Here is a 6,577-nt window from a genome sequence, read left to right on the forward strand (position 1 = left end):
ACTGAGAGCTTTTCCCCTAAGGTCAGGAACACAGCAGCGCTGTCCAATTTCACCACTGCTCTTCAACACAGTACTAGAAGTCCTAGCCTTGGCAATCAGACAACAAAAAGAAATAAAAGGCATCCAAATCAGCAAAGAAGAAGTCAAACTCTGTTTGCAGATAATATAATACTTATGTGGAAAACCCAAAAGACTCCACTCCAAAACTGCTAGAACTCATATAGGAATTCACTAAAGTGTCAAGATATAAAATCATTGCACAGCAATAAATCAGTTGCATTTCTATATACAAACAGTAAGACAGAAGAAAGAGACATTAAGGAGTCGATCCCATTTACAATTGTACCCCAAACCATAAGATACCTGGGAATAAACCTAACCAAAGAGGCAAAGAATCTGTACTCAGAGAACTACAAAGTACTCAGGAAAGAATTTGAGGAAGACACAAAGAAATTGAAAAACAATCCATGCTCATGGATTGGAAGAACAAATATGGTGAAAATGTCTCCGCTACCTAGAGCAATCTACACACTTAATGGAATACCTATCAAAATAACATCAACTTTTTTCAAAGAAATGGAACAAATAATCCTAAAATTTATATGGAACCAGAAAAGACCCTGAGTAGCCAGAGGAATGTTTGAAAAGAAAGTCAAAGTTGGCAGCATCAGAATTCCAGACTTCAAGCTCTAAGACAAAGCTGTAATATTCAAGACAGTATGGTCCTGGAACAAAAGCAGACACATAGATCAATGGAACAGAATAGAGGGCTCAAAAATGGACCCTCAACTCTATGGTCAACTAATCTTCAATAAAGCAGGACGTTCTTTGTTCAATGGAAAAAAGACAGTCTCTTCAACAAATGGTGTTGGGAAAATTGGGCAGCCACATGCGGAAGAATAAAACTGGACCATTTCCTTACACAAAACACAAAAATACACTCAAAATGGATGAATGATCTCAATGTGAGAAAAGATTCCATCAAAATCCTTGAGCAGAACACAGGCAGCAATTTCTTTGACCTCAGCCACAGCACCTTCTTCGCCAAAGCATCCAGCCACAGCACGTTCATTGTTAAAGGCAAGGGAAGCAAGGGCAAAAATGATGTATTGGGACTCCATCAAGATCAAAAGCTTTTGTGGAGCAAAGGAAACAGTCAACAAAACCAAAAGACAACTTACAGAATGGGAGAAGATATTTGCAAATGATGTATCTGATAAAGGGCTAGTAACCAAAATGTATAAAGAACTTATCAAACTCTACACCCAAAGAACAAATAATCCAGTCAAGAAATGGGCAGAAGACATGAACAGACATTTCTGCAAAGAAGACATCCAGATGCCTAACAGACACATAAAAAAGTGCTCAACATCACTCAGCATCAGGGAAATACAAATCAAAACCACGGTGATATATCACCTCACACCTGTCAGAATGGCTAAAATTAACAAATCAGGAAATGAGATGTTGGCAAGGATATGGAGAAAGCATTTTGTCAAACTTTTGAATCTTTGCCAATCTGAAAGGTAAGTAATGGCATCTTCACAAATTATTGCAATAGGTGGACCAACAGAAAGGTACAGGCATGGTCTAGATGACAATGGAAACAAAACTAGAGTCACAATATATTCAGGAGAGAATAATCAGAGGACTTTGTGTAGCATCAAACACAGCGAGAAGAAGAGGTACCAAATGACTTTTAAAAACACTAAAATGGGGGCACAGGGCTGGCTCAGTGGTTAAAGCCTCTGCCTTCCGCTCAGGTCATGATCTCAGGGTCCTGGGATCAAGCCTCACATTGGGCTCTCTGCTCAGCGGGGAGCCTGCCTCCTCCTCCTCTCTCTCTCTGCCTGCCTCTCTGCCTACTTGTGATCTGTCTGTCAAATAAATAAAAATCTTTAAAAAAAAAAAACAAACCACTAAAATGTCCGGCCACTCGGAGTCCCTGGAAGCAGTTCCAGGAAACCCAGCGTGCTGCTGGGATCGTGTCTCTGTCCATGAAGCAGGGAAGGGGTGGTGTGTGTGCCATTTTTAGTCATTTTCTAAGCGCCCGCGCTGATTCTCATGGGCCGGACTGGCGGCCCCAGCTCTGGCCTGCAGCAAAATAAAATGGCTAATCAGGTGAATGGTAAGGTGGTACAGTTAAAGGAAGAGGAAGAACCAATGGATACTTCCAGTGTAACTCACACAGAACACTACAAGACACTGATAGAGGCAGGCCTCCCACAGAAGGTGGCAGAAAGACTTGATGAAATATTTCAGACAGGATTGGTAGCTTATGTTGATCTTGATGGAAGAGCAATTGATGCTCTCAGGGAATTTAATGAAGAAGGAGCTCTGTCTGTACTACAGCGGTTCAAGGAAAGTGACTTATCACATGTTCAGAACAAAAGTACATTTTTATGTGGAGTTATGAAGACCTACAGTCAAAGGGAGAAACGGGAGCAAGGTGCAAGAGTCCACAAAGGGGCCGGATGAAGTGAAGATAAAGGCGTTGCTTGAAAGGACTGGCTATATTCTGGATGTAACCACAGGACAGAGGAAGTATGGTGGTCCTCCACCGACAGTGTGTACTCTGGTGTACAACCTGGCATTGGAACAGAAGTCTCTGTAGGTAAATTACCAAGAGATTTATATGAGGATGAGTTGGTACCCCTTTTTGAAAAGGCTGGTCCCATTTGGGATCTACGTCTTATGATGGATCCACTGTCTGGTCAGAACAGAGGCTATGCGTTTATCACCTTCTGTGGGAAGGAGGCTGCGCAGGAGGCCATTAAGCTGTGTGACAGCTATGAAATTCGCCCCAGTAAACACCTTGGAGTGTGCATTTCTGTGGCAAACAACAGGCTTTTTTTGGATCAATTCCGAAGAATAAGACTAAGGAAAACATTCTGGAAGAATTCAGTAAAGTCACAGAGGGTTTGGTGGACATTATTCTCTATCATCAACCCGATGACAAAAAGAAGAATCAGTTCTGCTTCCTTGAATATGAAGATTACAAGTCAGCAGCACAAGCCAGATGCCGGCTGATGAGTGGAAAAATAAGTGTGGGTAATGTAGTTACAGTTGAATGGGCTGACCCTGTGGAAGAACCAGATCCAGAAGTCATGGCTAAGGTGAAAGTTTTATTTGTGAGAAACTTGGCTACTACAGCGACAGAAGAAACATTGGAAAACTCATTTTCTGAATTTGGAAAACTCGAACGAGTGAAGAAGTTGAAAGATTATGCATTTGTTCATTTTGAAGACAGAGGAGCAGCTGTTAAGGCCATGGATGAAATGAATGGCAAGGAGATAGAAGGGGAAGAAATTGAAATAGTCTTAGCCAAGCCACCAGACAAGAAAAGGAAAGAGCGCCAAGCTGCTAGACAGGCTTCCAGAAACACTGCATATGAAGATTATTACTATCACCTTCCTCCTCATATGCCACCTCCAATTAGAGGTTGGGGGTCATGGTGGGGGGAGAGGTGGATATGGCTACCCTCCAGATTACTATGGCTATGAAGGTTACTATGATGATTACTATGGTTATGATTATCACGACTATCAATGAAGATCCCTACTACGGCTTTGATGATGGCTATGCAGTAAGAGGAAGAGCAGGAGGAAGGGGAGGGCGAGGTGCTCCACCACCACCAAGGGTGCGGGGAGCACCACCTCCAAGAGGTAGAGCTGGCTATTCACAGAGGGGGGCACCTTTGGGACCACCAAGAGGCTCTAGGGGTGGCAGAGGGGTCCTGCAGAACAGCAGAGAGGCCGTGGTTCTTGTGGATCTCGGGGCAATCATGGGGGCAATGTAGGAGGCAAGAGAAAGGCAGATGGTTACAACCAACCTGATTCCAGGGACCGTCAGACCAACAACCAACAGTACTGGGGTTCTCAACCCATCGCTCAGCAGCCGCTTCAGCAAGGTGGTGACTATTCTGGTAACTATGGTTACAATAATGACACCCAGGAATTTTATCAGGATACTTATGGGCAACAGTGGAAATAGACAAGTGAGGGCTTGAAAATGATATTGGCAAAATCCGATTGGCTCTAGATCTACATTCTTCAAAAAAAAATTGGCTTAACTGTTTCATCTTTAAGTAGCAGTTTGCTGCCATTTGTATTGGGTGAAGAAATCACTATTATATGTATACTCAAGTCTTTTTTTTTTTCCCTCTTTTCATAAATGCTCTTGGACATTATTGGGCTTGCAGCATTCCCTTATTCTGGGGGTTACAATGCTTTTATCATTTCAGGCTTCATTTTAGCTTCAAAAACAAGCTGAGCACACTGTTAAATCATGATTTTGCAGAACCTTTGGTTTTGGACAGTTTCATTTTTTTGGATTTGGGATAGATGACATAGGAGTATGAGTATGCTGTAAATAAAAATCCAAGCTAGTGCTTTGTCTTAGTAGTTTTAAGAAATCAAAGCAAACAAATTTAAGTTTTCTTGTATTGAAAATAACTGATGATTGTACGTTTTGCATTCCTAGAAGTAGGTTAACTGTGTTTTTAAATTGTTATAACTTCACACCTTTTGGAAATCTGCCTTACAAAATTTGTTTGGCTTAAACGTCAAAGCCGTGATAATTTGTTCTTTGATGTGATTGTATTTCCAATTTCTTGTTCATGTAAGATTTCAATAAAACTAAAAAATCTATTCAAAACAAAACAAAAAAACACTAAAATGTAAGAAACATAGTTGTTTACTCATAGTTTCCTCCCCAGTCCCTACTCTTTAAAGAATAATTTTTTGTATGTTTCCCTCTCCTTGCATGGAACACCTTTGTCTTTCCCTTTTTTCTTTTGTGAAACTGTTTTATATGATTTTTTAAAGTAGATGAAAATACCTTTAGTAAGGCAAAATGCACTAATGAGACTTGAATGGGTCACGATGAACATCTGGCATTTGAAATGTGTCTAAGGTTTTGTCTCTATAAGGCAAATTGTCTGGCTTCTCATCAGGGACTCTTACCTTCTCCTCCCTCTAATCCTAACTGAGCTAAACGGGGAACATAAATATGCCCTTGAAGTCTAAATAGATTGCTGGAGAAATTCATTAAGGAATACTGACTCTTTGGGTAGAAATATCGCAGCATAGGTTACATTTCTTGCAATTGTTTGCAACCTAATCGCTCTTTTCTTCCCATCCTAATGCTGTCAGTCTAAGGAATCATTCCCTTTGCTCCCCCCAGCTGCATATGCTGTGTTTGGTGGCACTTGTCTACTTAACACTTATCCAAACCCTACTTGCCCTTCATAGTTCATATTTTCTAGATTCAGCTATATTCTCAGGAACTTCCCAACAAACTCTCAATACCCACATGGGCTTTTCTTATTTTAAGTACAAGGAGTGTAGAAAGCAATAGGGCAAGTGGTGGAGAGGGGAGGGAGACTGGAGTCAGGGGACAAAAACAATGGATTTAATTAGAAATACAAGACCCGGGCATTTCGGTTTGTTTTTGCTTTGACTCTGAAACTAAGGGAACTTTGTGGTTTTGAGATAATCACTTAACCTGAGTCTCACTTCACTCATGTATGAAATATAGAGAATAATGCCTGCCCTGCTCCTTCATGGGGTAAATTTAAAAGAAAACTTCATGGATATTTGGTCAAGAGTAGAAGTAATAGATAACCGTGAAAAAAAGTCAACCACGTTTGTATGTACCTGTCTTACACATGGATTTGTAGAATGCAAAGTTACATTCAGAAGTTCATATAGTGTCATTATTCAGTCCATACTTCAGAAGATAAAATGTGTTTTCCAGTGAATACAATTTTAGAAGTTTGATTATGGTAAGAGCCTTTTTGAACTGAAATGTATTAAAAATGTCACATGCAATACACATACACACAGTATATATGCACATATGTACATTGGATAGTACATTACCTATATGGTAAAATTGTAGAAAACATTGCTATACTGGTAGATACCAGAAATTAAAGTTTACAAAAACAAAAAATACTTAATCAGAGTAATTTAAAAAAATACTGATTACTGGTACTTGAAGAAAAGTGGATTTAATTAGAGCAAGTACAGGAAGTAGATACCTTTTGCAGAGATTCTGAAGGAGATTTCCAAACACTTAAATACATTTTAGCAATTTAAAGCACACATTCATAATTATGCATTTGATTTCAGAGCTTTGTTGATACAGGCAAATAGACACTAGTCTTTTTCATGTTGTCTTGATGAAAGGTGGAGTAGTAAAATAAGAGAGGGAAGTTGTTTCCTAACACATTATGAAGTTGAAGGATAAAACAAAGATTTAAAAGATTAATTTCAAAGCTACCACTTATTGAAGGATTACAATGAACTAGATAAATGCTCTTCTTATACTCTCTAAGTACTAATATTTCTGCATGCTTACTTCTATTTATGGTCAACTTTTCTACCAAAGAATAAAATACCTATTTTTAAAAATGCACAAATCATGAGTGCCCACCTTGATAAATTTTTGTAATTAGAATACACCTGGTATGTAACTAGCACCCAGAGGAAGAAACAGCAAATTACTCAGAGAAGTCTTCCTTGTTCAGCCTTTCCAGTCACAATCCCCCTGCCATGAATAAGCACTGTCCTGG

The 6,577-nt window shown here is 39.6% G+C and overlaps 1 pseudogene; it reads left to right on the forward strand.

Annotated features, from left to right (window-relative positions):
• The first annotated feature begins 2,092 nt into the window (after positions 1–2,092).
• Positions 2,093–4,174, forward strand: LOC116864221 (annotated as a pseudogene).
• The last annotated feature ends 2,403 nt before the right edge of the window (positions 4,175–6,577 follow it).

This window comes from Lontra canadensis, unplaced genomic scaffold (assembly GCF_010015895.1).
Source record: "Lontra canadensis isolate GAN:19392208 unplaced genomic scaffold, GSC_riverotter_1.0 scaffold5, whole genome shotgun sequence".
In the NCBI taxonomy this organism is placed as follows: domain Eukaryota; kingdom Metazoa; phylum Chordata; class Mammalia; order Carnivora; family Mustelidae; genus Lontra; species Lontra canadensis.